We start from the raw sequence: 14,267 nt of genomic DNA on the forward strand, positions 1-14,267 counted from the left end.
GTATTGAATTGCATCGAGTCGAAAAGACTCGAATCAAAAAGACTCGAATCGAATTGAATCAAATCGAAAAGAATCTAATAGAAACCACTCGAACAGAATCAAATCGAAATGATTCAAAATGAATCGAATAGAATAGAATCGAAAAAAATCGAATAGAATCGAAACGAATTGAATCGAAGAGAATCGATTAGAATCGAAATGAAAAGAATCGTATTGAATCGAATCGAAAAGAATCAACTCAAATCGAATCGAAAGAATTGAATCAAATCGAAAAGAATCCAATCGAATCGAAAAGAATCGAACTGAATAGAATCAAATCGAAAAGAATCTAATCGAATTGAAAAGAATCGAATCAAATTTAATGGAATCGAAAAGAATCGAATTGATTCGAAAAGAATCGAAATGAAACAAATCAGATCAAATGGAAAAGAATCAAATCGAATTGAAAAGAATCGAATCGAATCGAAATGAATCGAATCAAAAAGAATCGAATCGAAAAGAATCGAATTGAAAAGAATCGAATCGAATCGTAAAGATTCGAATCGAATTAAAAATATCACATCGAATCGAATCGCAAAGAATCGAATTGAAAAGACTCGAATTGAAACGAATCGATTTGAAACGAAAAGAATCGAATCGAATCGAATCGAATTGAATTGAAAGAATCGAATTGAATAGAAAAAAATCGAATAGAAAAGAATCGAACCGAAAAGAAAAGAATCAAATTGAATCAGTCGATTAAATTCTAGTCGAATCGAATCAAAAAATGAAATCGAGTCGAATCGAATTGAAAAGAATCGAATTGTATCTAATCAAAAAAATCGAATCGTATCGACTCGAATCGAAAAGAATCCAATTGCATCATCGAATGGAAAATAATCGAATTGAATAGAATAGAAAAGAATCGAATCGAATCAAATCGAAAACAATCAAATTGAATTGATCGAAAAGAATCGAATTGAATCAAATTGAATCGAAATGCAAAGAATCGAATCAATACAAATAGAAAAGAATCGAAAAGAATCAAATCGACACGAAAAGAATCGAATCGAATCAAAAAGTATCGAATTGATTCGAAAACATTCGAATCGAAAAGAATCGAATTGAAATGAATCCGATCGAAATGAAAAGAATCTACTCGACTCGAATCCAAAAGAATCGAATCCAAAAGAATTGAATCGAATCCAAAAGAATCGAATTGAATTGAATCAAAAGAAATGAATTGAATTGAATCAAGAAGGAACTAATCGAATCAAATCGAAAAAAATCGAATAGAATCAAATCGAATCAAAAAGAATCGAATAGATTCGAATAAAGAAGAATCGAACTGAGGGATCCCTGGGTGGCGCAGCGGTTTAGCGCCTGCCTTTGGCCCAGGGCGCGATCCTGGAGACCCGGGATCGAATCCCACATCGGGCTCCCGCTGCATGGAGCCTGCTTCTCCCTCTGCCTGTGTCTCTGCCTCTCTCACTCTCTCTGTGACTATCATAAAAATAAGAATCGAATTGAATCGAGTTGAAAAAATCATAAAGAATCAAATCGAAAAGAATCGAATTCCATGTAACGAAAAGATTCGAATTGAAAAGAATCGAATCGAAACAAAAGAATCGAATCGAATCGACATGAATCAAAAAGAATCGAATCAAAACGAATCGAAAAGAAACAAATCAAGTAGAATCTAAAAGAACCGAATCGAATCAAATCGAAACAATTCGAATAGAATTGAATCGAAAAGAATCAAAACGAATCGAACCGAAGAGAATCGATTCGAATCAAAATAAAAAGTATCGTATCAAATCGAATCGAAAAGAATCATATCAAATAGAATCGAAAGAATGGAATCAAATCTAAAACAATCGAATGGAATCGAAAAGAATCGAATTGAACGGAATGGAATCGAAAAGAATACAATAGAATAGAATCGAAAGACATCGAATAGAATCAAATCAAATCAAAAAGAATCGAATTGAATTGATCCTAACCAAAATAAGCGAAATGAATCGACTCGAACCGAAAAAAATCAAATCGAAAAGACTCTAATCTCAACGAAAATCATCGAAATGAATAGAATCGAAAAGAATCGAATTGAATCAAATCGAAAAGAATCGAATGGAATCCAATCGAAAAGAATCAAATTGATTCGACTCGAAACAAATTGAATCCAATCGAAAAGAATCTAATTGAATCGAATCGAAAAGAATCGAATTCAATCAAAACGAATCGATTCGAATGGAATAGAAAAGAATAGAATAGAATAGAATCGAAAAGAATCAACTCGAATCGAAAAGAATCGAATCGAAAAGAATTGAATCGAATCGAAAAGAAACGAATCGAACCGAATCAAAAAGAAAACAATCGAATCGAATCAAATACAAAAGAATCGCTTTGAATAGCATAGAATTGAAAAGAATCGAATCAATCGAATTGAAAACAATCGAATCGAAAAGAATCGAATCAAAAAAAGTCGAATCGAAACGAAAACAATCGAATCGAATCGAATCTAAAAGAATCGTATTGAATTGCATCGAGTCGAAAAGACTCGAATCAAAAAGACTCGAATCGAATTGAATCAAATCGAAAAGAATCTAATAGAAACCACTCGAACAGAATCAAATCGAAATGATTCAAAATGAATCGAATAGAATAGAATCGAAAAAAATCGAATAGAATCGAAACGAATTGAATCGAAGAGAATCGATTAGAATCGAAATGAAAAGAATCGTATTGAATCGAATCGAAAAGAATCAACTCAAATCGAATCGAAAGAATTGAATCAAATCGAAAAGAATCCAATCGAATCGAAAAGAATCGAACTGAATAGAATCAAATCGAAAAGAATCTAATCGAATTGAAAAGAATCGAATCAAATTTAATGGAATCGAAAAGAATCGAATTGATTCGAAAAGAATCGAAATGAAACAAATCAGATCAAATGGAAAAGAATCAAATCGAATTGAAAAGAATCGAATCGAATCGAAATGAATCGAATCAAAAAGAATCGAATCGAAAAGAATCGAATTGAAAAGAATCGAATCGAATCGTAAAGATTCGAATCGAATTAAAAATATCACATCGAATCGAATCGCAAAGAATCGAATTGAAAAGACTCGAATTGAAACGAATCGATTTGAAACGAAAAGAATCGAATCGAATCGAATCGAATTGAATTGAAAGAATCGAATTGAATAGAAAAAAATCGAATAGAAAAGAATCGAACCGAAAAGAAAAGAATCAAATTGAATCAGTCGATTAAATTCTAGTCGAATCGAATCAAAAAATGAAATCGAGTCGAATCGAATCGAAAAGAATCGAATTGTATCTAATCAAAAAAATCGAATCGTATCGACTCGAATCGAAAAGAATCCAATTGCATCATCGAATGGAAAATAATCGAATTGAATAGAATAGAAAAGAATCGAATCGAATCAAATCGAAAACAATCAAATTGAATTGATCGAAAAGAATCGAATTGAATCAAATCGAATCGAAATGCAAAGAATCGAATCAATACAAATAGAAAAGAATCGAAAAGAATCAAATCGACACGAAAAGAATCGAATCGAATCAAAAAGTATCGAATTGATTCGAAAACATTCGAATCGAAAAGAATCGAATTGAAATGAATCCGATCGAAATGAAAAGAATCTACTCGACTCGAATCCAAAAGAATCGAATCCAAAAGAATTGAATCGAATCCAAAAGAATCGAATTGAATTGAATCAAAAGAAATGAATTGAATTGAATCAAGAAGGAACTAATCGAATCAAATCGAAAAAAATCGAATAGAATCAAATCGAATCAAAAAGAATCGAATAGATTCGAATAAAGAAGAATCGAACTGAGGGATCCCTGGGTGGCGCAGCGGTTTAGCGCCTGCCTTTGGCCCAGGGCGCGATCCTGGAGACCCGGGATCGAATCCCACATCGGGCTCCCGCTGCATGGAGCCTGCTTCTCCCTCTGCCTGTGTCTCTGCCTCTCTCACTCTCTCTGTGACTATCATAAAAATAAGAATCGAATTGAATCGAGTTGAAAAAATCATAAAGAATCAAATCGAAAAGAATCGAATTCCATGTAACGAAAAGATTCAAATTGAAAAGAATCGAATCGAAACAAAAGAATCGAATCGAATCGACATGAATCAAAAAGAATCGAATCAAAACGAATCGAAAAGAAACAAATCAAGTAGAATCTAAAAGAACCGAATCGAATCAAATCGAAACAATTCGAATAGAATTGAATCGAAAAGAATCAAAACGAATCGAACCGAAGAGAATCGATTCGAATCAAAATAAAAAGTATCGTATCAAATCGAATCGAAAAGAATCATATCAAATAGAATCGAAAGAATGGAATCAAATCTAAAACAATCGAATGGAATCGAAAAGAATCGAATTGAACGGAATGGAATCGAAAAGAATACAATAGAATAGAATCGAAAGAAATCGAATAGAATCAAATCAAATCAAAAAGAATCGAATTGAATTGATCCTAACCAAAATAAGCGAAATGAATCGACTCGAACCGAAAAAAATCAAATCGAAAAGACTCTAATCTCAACGAAAATCATCGAAATGAATAGAATCGAAAAGAATCGAATTGAATCAAATCGAAAAGAATCGAATGGAATCCAAACGAAAAGAATCAAATTGATTCGACTCGAAACAAATTGAATCCAATCGAAAAGAATCTAATTGAATCGAATCGAAAAGAATCGAATTCAATCAAAACGAATCGATTCGAATGGAATAGAAAAGAATAGAATAGAATAGAATCGAAAAGAATCAACTCGAATCGAAAAGAATCGAATCGAAAAGAATTGAATCGAATCGAAAAGAAACGAATCGAACCGAATCAAAAAGAAAACAATCGAATCGAATCAAATACAAAAGAATCGCTTTGAATAGCATAGAATTGAAAAGAATCGAATCAATCGAATTGAAAACAATCGAATCGAAAAGAATCGAATCAAAAAAAGTCGAATCGAAACGAAAACAATCGAATCGAATCGAATCTAAAAGAATCGTATTGAATTGCATCGAGTCGAAAAGACTCGAATCAAAAAGACTCGAATCGAATTGAATCAAATTGAAAAGAATCTAATAGAAACCACTCGAACAGAATCAAATCGAAATGATTCAAAATGAATCGAATAGAATAGAATCGAAAAAAATCGAATAGAATCGAAACGAATTGAATCGAAGAGAATCGATTAGAATCGAAATGAAAAGAATCGTATTGAATCGAATCGAAAAGAATCAACTCAAATCGAATCGAAAGAATTGAATCAAATCGAAAAGAATCCAATCGAATCGAAAAGAATCGAACTGAATGGAATCAAATCGAAAAGAATCTAATCGAATTGAAAAGAATCGAATCAAATTTAATGGAATCGAAAAGAATCGAATTGATTCGAAAAGAATCGAAATGAAACAAATCAGATCAAATGGAAAAGAATCAAATCGAATTGAAAAGAATCGAATCGAATCGAAATGAATCGAATCAAAAAGAATCGAATCGAAAAGAATCGAATTGAAAAGAATCGAATCGAATCGTAAAGATTCGAATCGAATTAAAAATATCACATCGAATCGAATCGCAAAGAATCGAATTGAAAAGACTCGAATTGAAACGAATCGATTTGAAACGAAAAGAATCGAATCGAATCGAATCGAATTGAATTGAAAGAATCGAATTGAATAGAAAAAAATCGAATAGAAAAGAATCGAACCGAAAAGAAAAGAATCAAATTGAATCAGTCGATTAAATTCTAGTCGAATCGAATCAAAAAATGAAATCGAGTCGAATCGAATCGAAAAGAATCGAATTGTATCTAATCAAAAAGAATCGAATCGTATCGACTCGAATCGAAAAGAATCCAATTGCATCATCGAATGGAAAATAATCGAATTGAATAGAATAGAAAAGAATCGAATCGAATCAAATCGAAAACAATCAAATTGAATTGATCGAAAAGAATCGAATTGAATCAAATCGAATCGAAATGCAAAGAATCGAATCAATACAAATAGAAAAGAATCGAAAAGAATCAAATCGACACGAAAAGAATCGAATCGAATCAAAAAGTATCGAATTGATTCGAAAACATTCGAATCGAAAAGAATCGAATTGAAATGAATCCGATCGAAATGAAAAGAATCTACTCGACTCGAATCCAAAAGAATCGAATCCAAAAGAATTGAATCGAATCCAAAAGAATCGAATTGAATTGAATCAAAAGAAATGAATTGAATTGAATCAAGAAGGAACTAATCGAATCAAATCGAAAAAAATCGAATAGAATCAAATCGAATCAAAAAGAATCGAATAGATTCGAATAAAGAAGAATCGAACTGAGGGATCCCTGGGTGGCGCAGCGGTTTAGCGCCTGCCTTTGGCCCAGGGCGCGATCCTGGAGACCCGGGATCGAATCCCACATCGGGCTCCCGCTGCATGGAGCCTGCTTCTCCCTCTGCCTGTGTCTCTGCCTCTCTCACTCTCTCTGTGACTATCATAAAAATAAGAATCGAATTGAATCGAGTTGAAAAAATCATAAAGAATCAAATCGAAAAGAATCGAATTCCATGTAACGAAAAGATTCGAATTGAAAAGAATCGAATCGAAACAAAAGAATCGAATCGAATCGACATGAATCAAAAAGAATCGAATCAAAACGAATCGAAAAGAAACAAATCAAGTAGAATCTAAAAGAACCGAATCGAATCAAATCGAAACAATTCGAATAGAATTGAATCGAAAAGAATCAAAACGAATCGAACCGAAGAGAATCGATTCGAATCAAAATAAAAAGTATCGTATCAAATCGAATCGAAAAGAATCATATCAAATAGAATCGAAAGAATGGAATCAAATCTAAAACAATCGAATGGAATCGAAAAGAATCGAATTGAACGGAATGGAATCGAAAAGAATACAATAGAATAGAATCGAAAGACATCGAATAGAATCAAATCAAATCAAAAAGAATCGAATTGAATTGATCCTAACCAAAATAAGCGAAATGAATCGACTCGAACCGAAAAAAATCAAATCGAAAAGACTCTAATCTCAACGAAAATCATCGAAATGAATAGAATCGAAAAGAATCGAATTGAATCAAATCGAAAAGAATCGAATGGAATCCAATCGAAAAGAATCAAATTGATTCGACTCGAAACAAATTGAATCCAATCGAAAAGAATCTAATTGAATCGAATCGAAAAGAATCGAATTCAATCAAAACGAATCGATTCGAATGGAATAGAAAAGAATAGAATAGAATAGAATCGAAAAGAATCAACTCGAATCGAAAAGAATCGAATCGAAAAGAATTGAATCGAATCGAAAAGAAACGAATCGAACCGAATCAAAAAGAAAACAATCGAATCGAATCAAATACAAAAGAATCGCTTTGAATAGCATAGAATTGAAAAGAATCGAATCAATCGAATTGAAAACAATCGAATCGAAAAGAATCGAATCAAAAAAAGTCGAATCGAAACGAAAACAATCGAATCGAATCGAATCTAAAAGAATCGTATTGAATTGCATCGAGTCGAAAAGACTCGAATCAAAAAGACTCGAATCGAATTGAATCAAATCGAAAAGAATCTAATAGAAACCACTCGAACAGAATCAAATCGAAATGATTCAAAATGAATCGAATAGAATAGAATCGAAAAAAATCGAATAGAATCGAAACGAATTGAATCGAAGAGAATCGATTAGAATCGAAATGAAAAGAATCGTATTGAATCGAATCGAAAAGAATCAACTCAAATCGAATCGAAAGAATTGAATCAAATCGAAAAGAATCCAATCGAATCGAAAAGAATCGAACTGAATAGAATCAAATCGAAAAGAATCTAATCGAATTGAAAAGAATCGAATCAAATTTAATGGAATCGAAAAGAATCGAATTGATTCGAAAAGAATCGAAATGAAACAAATCAGATCAAATGGAAAAGAATCAAATCGAATTGAAAAGAATCGAATCGAATCGAAATGAATCGAATCAAAAAGAATCGAGTCGAAAAGAATCGAATTGAAAAGAATCGAATCGAATCGTAAAGATTCGAATCGAATTAAAAATATCACATCGAATCGAATCGCAAAGAATCGAATTGAAAAGACTCGAATTGAAACGAATCGATTTGAAACGAAAAGAATCGAATCGAATCGAATCGAATTGAATTGAAAGAATCGAATTGAATAGAAAAAAATCGAATAGAAAAGAATCGAACCGAAAAGAAAAGAATCAAATTGAATCAGTCGATTAAATTCTAGTCGAATCGAATCAAAAAATGAAATCGAGTCGAATCGAATCGAAAAGAATCGAATTGTATCTAATCAAAAAGAATCGAATCGTATCGACTCGAATCGAAAAGAATCCAACTGCATCATCGAATGGAAAATAATCGAATTGAATAGAATAGAAAAGAATCGAATCGAATCAAATCGAAAACAATCAAATTGAATTGATCGAAAAGAATCGAATTGAATCAAATCGAATCGAAATGCAAAGAATCGAATCAATACAAATAGAAAAGAATCGAAAAGAATCAAATCGACACGAAAAGAATCGAATCGAATCAAAAATTATCGAATTGATTCGAAAACATTCGAATCGAAAAGAATCGAATTGAAATGAATCCGATCGAAATGAAAAGAATCTACTCGACTCGAATCCAAAAGAATCGAATCCAAAAGAATTGAATCGAATCCAAAAGAATCGAATTGAATTGAATCAAAAGAAATGAATTGAATTGAATCAAGAAGGAACTAATCGAATCAAATCGAAAAAAATCGAATAGAATCAAATCGAATCAAAAAGAATCGAATAGATTCGAATAAAGAAGAATCGAACTGAGGGATCCCTGGGTGGCGCAGCGGTTTAGCGCCTGCCTTTGGCCCAGGGCGCGATCCTGGAGACCCGGGATCGAATCCCACATCGGGCTCCCGCTGCATGGAGCCTGCTTCTCCCTCTGCCTGTGTCTCTGCCTCTCTCACTCTCTCTGTGACTATCATAAAAATAAGAATCGAATTGAATCGAGTTGAAAAAATCATAAAGAATCAAATCGAAAAGAATCGAATTCCATGTAACGAAAAGATTCGAATTGAAAAGAATCGAATCGAAACAAAAGAATCGAATCGAATCGACATGAATCAAAAAGAATCGAATCAAAACGAATCGAAAAGAAACAAATCAAGTAGAATCTAAAAGAACCGAATCGAATCAAATCGAAACAATTCGAATAGAATTGAATCGAAAAGAATCAAAACGAATCGAACCGAAGAGAATCGATTCGAATCAAAATAAAAAGTATCGTATCAAATCGAATCGAAAAGAATCATATCAAATAGAATCGAAAGAATGGAATCAAATCTAAAACAATCGAATGGAATCGAAAAGAATCGAATTGAACGGAATGGAATCGAAAAGAATACAATAGAATAGAATCGAAAGACATCGAAAGAATCAAATCAAATCAAAAAGAATCGAATTGAATTGATCCTAACCAAAATAAGCGAAATGAATCGACTCGAACCGAAAAAAATCAAATCGAAAAGACTCTAATCTCAACGAAAATCATCGAAATGAATAGAATCGAAAAGAATCGAATTGAATCAAATCGAAAAGAATCGAATGGAATCCAATCGAAAAGAATCAAATTGATTCGACTCGAAACAAATTGAATCCAATCGAAAAGAATCTAATTGAATCGAATCGAAAAGAATCGAATTCAATCAAAACGAATCGATTCGAATGGAATAGAAAAGAATAGAATAGAATAGAATCGAAAAGAATCAACTCGAATCGAAAAGAATCGAATCGAAAAGAATTGAATCGAATCGAAAAGAAACGAATCGAACCGAATCAAAAAGAAAACCATCGAATCGAATCAAATACAAAAGAATCGCTTTGAATAGCATAGAATTGAAAAGAATCGAATCAATCGAATTGAAAACAATCGAATCGAAAAGAATCGAATCAAAAAAAGTCGAATCGAAACGAAAACAATCGAATCGAATCGAATCTAAAAGAATCGTATTGAATTGCATCGAGTCGAAAAGACTCGAATCAAAAAGACTCGAATCGAATTGAATCAAATCGAAAAGAATCTAATAGAAACCACTCGAACAGAATCAAATCGAAATGATTCAAAATGAATCGAATAGAATAGAATCGAAAAAAATCGAATAGAATGGAAACGAGAATCGATTAGAATCGAAATGAAAAGAATCGTATTGAATCGAATCGAAAAGAATCAACTCAAATCGAATCGAAAGAATTGAATCAAATCGAAAAGAATCCAATCGAATCGAAAAGAATCGAACTGAATGGAATCAAATCGAAAAGAATCTAATCGAATTGAAAAGAATCGAATCAAATTTAATGGAATCGAAAAGAATCGAATTGATTCGAAAAGAATCGAAATGAAACAAATCAGATCAAATGGAAAAGAATCAAATCGAATTGAAAAGAATCGAATCGAATCGAAATGAATCGAATCAAAAAGAATCGAATCGAAAAGAATCGAACTGAAAAGAATCGAATCGAATCGTAAAGATTCGAATCGAATTAAAAATATCACATCGAATCGAATCGCAAAGAATCGAATTGAAAAGACTCGAATTGAAACGAATCGATTTGAAACGAAAAGAATCGAATCGAATCGAATCGAATTGAATTGAAAGAATCGAATTGAATAGAAAAAAATCGAATAGAAAAGAATCGAACCGAAAAGAAAAGAATCAAATTGAATCAGTCGATTAAATTCTAGTCGAATCGAATCAAAAAATGAAATCGAGTCGAATCGAATCGAAAAGAATCGAATTGTATCTAATCAAAAAGAATCGAATCGTATCGACTCGAATCGAAAAGAATCCAACTGCATCATCGAATGGAAAATAATCGAATTGAATAGAATAGAAAAGAATCGAATCGAATCAAATCGAAAACAATCAAATTGAATTGATCGAAAAGAATCGAATTGAATCAAATCGAATCGAAATGCAAAGAATCGAATCAATACAAATAGAAAAGAATCGAAAAGAATCAAATCGACACGAAAAGAATCGAATCGAATCAAAAAGTATCGAATTGATTCGAAAACATTCGAATCGAAAAGAATCGAATTGAAATGAATCCGATCGAAATGAAAAGAATCTACTCGACTCGAATCCAAAAGAATCGAATCCAAAAGAATTGAATCGAATCCAAAAGAATCGAATTGAATTGAATCAAAAGAAATGAATTGAATTGAATCAAGAAGGAACTAATCGAATCAAATCGAAAAAAATCGAATAGAATCAAATCGAATCAAAAAGAATCGAATAGATTCGAATAAAGAAGAATCGAACTGAGGGATCCCTGGGTGGCGCAGCGGTTTAGCGCCTGCCTTTGGCCCAGGGCGCGATCCTGGAGACCCGGGATCGAATCCCACATCGGGCTCCCGCTGCATGGAGCCTGCTTCTCCCTCTGCCTGTGTCTCTGCCTCTCTCACTCTCTCTGTGACTATCATAAAAATAAGAATCGAATTGAATCGAGTTGAAAAAATCATAAAGAATCAAATCGAAAAGAATCGAATTCCATGTAACGAAAAGATTCGAATTGAAAAGAATCGAATCGAAACAAAAGAATCGAATCGAATCGACATGAATCAAAAAGAATCGAATCAAAACGAATCGAAAAGAAACAAATCAAGTAGAATCTAAAAGAACCGAATCGAATCAAATCGAAACAATTCGAATAGAATTGAATCGAAAAGAATCAAAACGAATCGAACCGAAGAGAATCGATTCGAATCAAAATAAAAAGTATCGTATCAAATCGAATCGAAAAGAATCATATCAAATAGAATCGAAAGAATGGAATCAAATCTAAAACAATCGAATGGAATCGAAAAGAATCGAATTGAACGGAATGGAATCGAAAAGAATACAATAGAATAGAATCGAAAGACATCGAATAGAATCAAATCAAATCAAAAAGAATCGAATTGAATTGATCCTAACCAAAATAAGCGAAATGAATCGACTCGAACCGAAAAAAATCAAATCGAAAAGAATCTAATCTCAACGAAAATCATCGAAATGAATAGAATCGAAAAGAATCGAATTGAATCAAATCGAAAAGAATCGAATGGAATCCAATCGAAAAGAATCAAATTGATTCGACTCGAAACAAATTGAATCCAATCGAAAAGAATCTAATTGAATCGAATCGAAAAGAATCGAATTCAATCAAAACGAATCGATTCGAATGGAATAGAAAAGAATAGAATAGAATAGAATCGAAAAGAATCAACTCGAATCGAAAAGAATCGAATCGAAAAGAATTGAATCGAATCGAAAAGAAACGAATCGAACCGAATCAAAAAGAAAACCATCGAATCGAATCAAATACAAAAGAATCGCTTTGAATAGCATAGAATTGAAAAGAATCGAATCAATCGAATTGAAAACAATCGAATCGAAAAGAATCGAATCAAAAAAAGTCGAATCGAAACGAAAACAATCGAATCGAATCGAATCTAAAAGAATCGTATTGAATTGCATCGAGTCGAAAAGACTCGAATCAAAAAGACTCGAATCGAATTGAATCAAATCGAAAAGAATCTAATAGAAACCACTCGAACAGAATCAAATCGAAATGATTCAAAATGAATCGAATAGAATAGAATCGAAAAAAATCGAATAGAATCGAAACGAATTGAATCGAAGAGAATCGATTAGAATCGAAATGAAAAGAATCGTATTGAATCGAATCGAAAAGAATCAACTCAAATCGAATCGAAAGAATTGAATCAAATCGAAAAGAATCCAATCGAATCGAAAAGAATCGAACTGAATGGAATCAAATCGAAAAGAATCTAATCGAATTGAAAAGAATCGAATCAAATTTAATGGAATCGAAAAGAATCGAATTGATTCGAAAAGAATCGAAATGAAACAAATCAGATCAAATGGAAAAGAATCAAATCGAATTGAAAAGAATCGAATCGAATCGAAATGAATCGAATCAAAAAGAATCGAATCGAAAAGAATCGAATTGAAAAGAATCGAATCGAATCGTAAAGATTCGAATCGAATTAAAAATATCACATCGAATCGAATCGCAAAGAATCGAATTGAAAAGACTCGAATTGAAACGAATCGATTTGAAACGAAAAGAATCGAATCGAATCGAATCAAATCGAATTGAATTGAAAGAATCGAATTGAATAGAAAAAAATCGAATAGAAAAGAATCGAACCGAAAAGAAAAGAATCAAATTGAATCAGTCGATTAAATTCTAGTCGAATCGAATCAAAAAATGAAATCGAGTCGAATCGAATCGAAAAGAATCGAATTGTATCTAATCAAAAAGAATCGAATCGTATCGACTCGAATCGAAAAGAATCCAACTGCATCATCGAATGGAAAATAATCGAATTGAATAGAATAGAAAAGAATCGAATCGAATCAAATCGAAAACAATCAAATTGAATTGATCGAAAAGAATCGAATTGAATCAAATCGAATCGAAATGCAAAGAATCGAATCAATACAAATAGAAAAGAATCGAAAAGAATCAAATCGACACGAAAAGAATCGAATCGAATCAAAAAGTATCGAATTGATTCGAAAACATTCGAATCGAAAAGAATCGAATTGAAATGAATCCGATCGAAATGAAAAGAATCTACTCGACTCGAATCCAAAAGAATCGAATCCAAAAGAATTGAATCGAATCCAAAAGAATCGAATTGAATTGAATCAAAAGAAATGAATTGAATTGAATCAAGAAGGAACTAATCGAATCAAATCGAAAAAAATCGAATAGAATCAAATCGAATCAAAAAGAATCGAATAGATTCGAATAAAGAAGAATCGAACTGAGGGATCCCTGGGTGGCGCAGCGGTTTAGCGCCTGCCTTTGGCCCAGGGCGCGATCCTGGAGACCCGGGATCGAATCCCACATCGGGCTCCCGCTGCATGGAGCCTGCTTCTCCCTCTGCCTGTGTCTCTGCCTCTCTCACTCTCTCTGTGACTATCATAAAAATAAGAATCGAATTGAATCGAGTTGAAAAAATCATAAAGAATCAAATCGAAAAGAATCGAATTCCATGTAACGAAAAGATTCGAATTGAAAAGAATCGAATCGAAACAAAAGAATCGAATCGAATCGACATGAATCAAAAAGAATCGAATCAAAACGAATCGAAAAGAAACAAATCAAGTAGAATCTAAAAGAACCGAATCGAATCAAATCGAAACAATTCGAA

Source organism: Canis aureus, chromosome 38 (assembly GCF_053574225.1).
Source record: "Canis aureus isolate CA01 chromosome 38, VMU_Caureus_v.1.0, whole genome shotgun sequence".
Classification (NCBI taxonomy): Eukaryota; Metazoa; Chordata; class Mammalia; order Carnivora; family Canidae; genus Canis; species Canis aureus.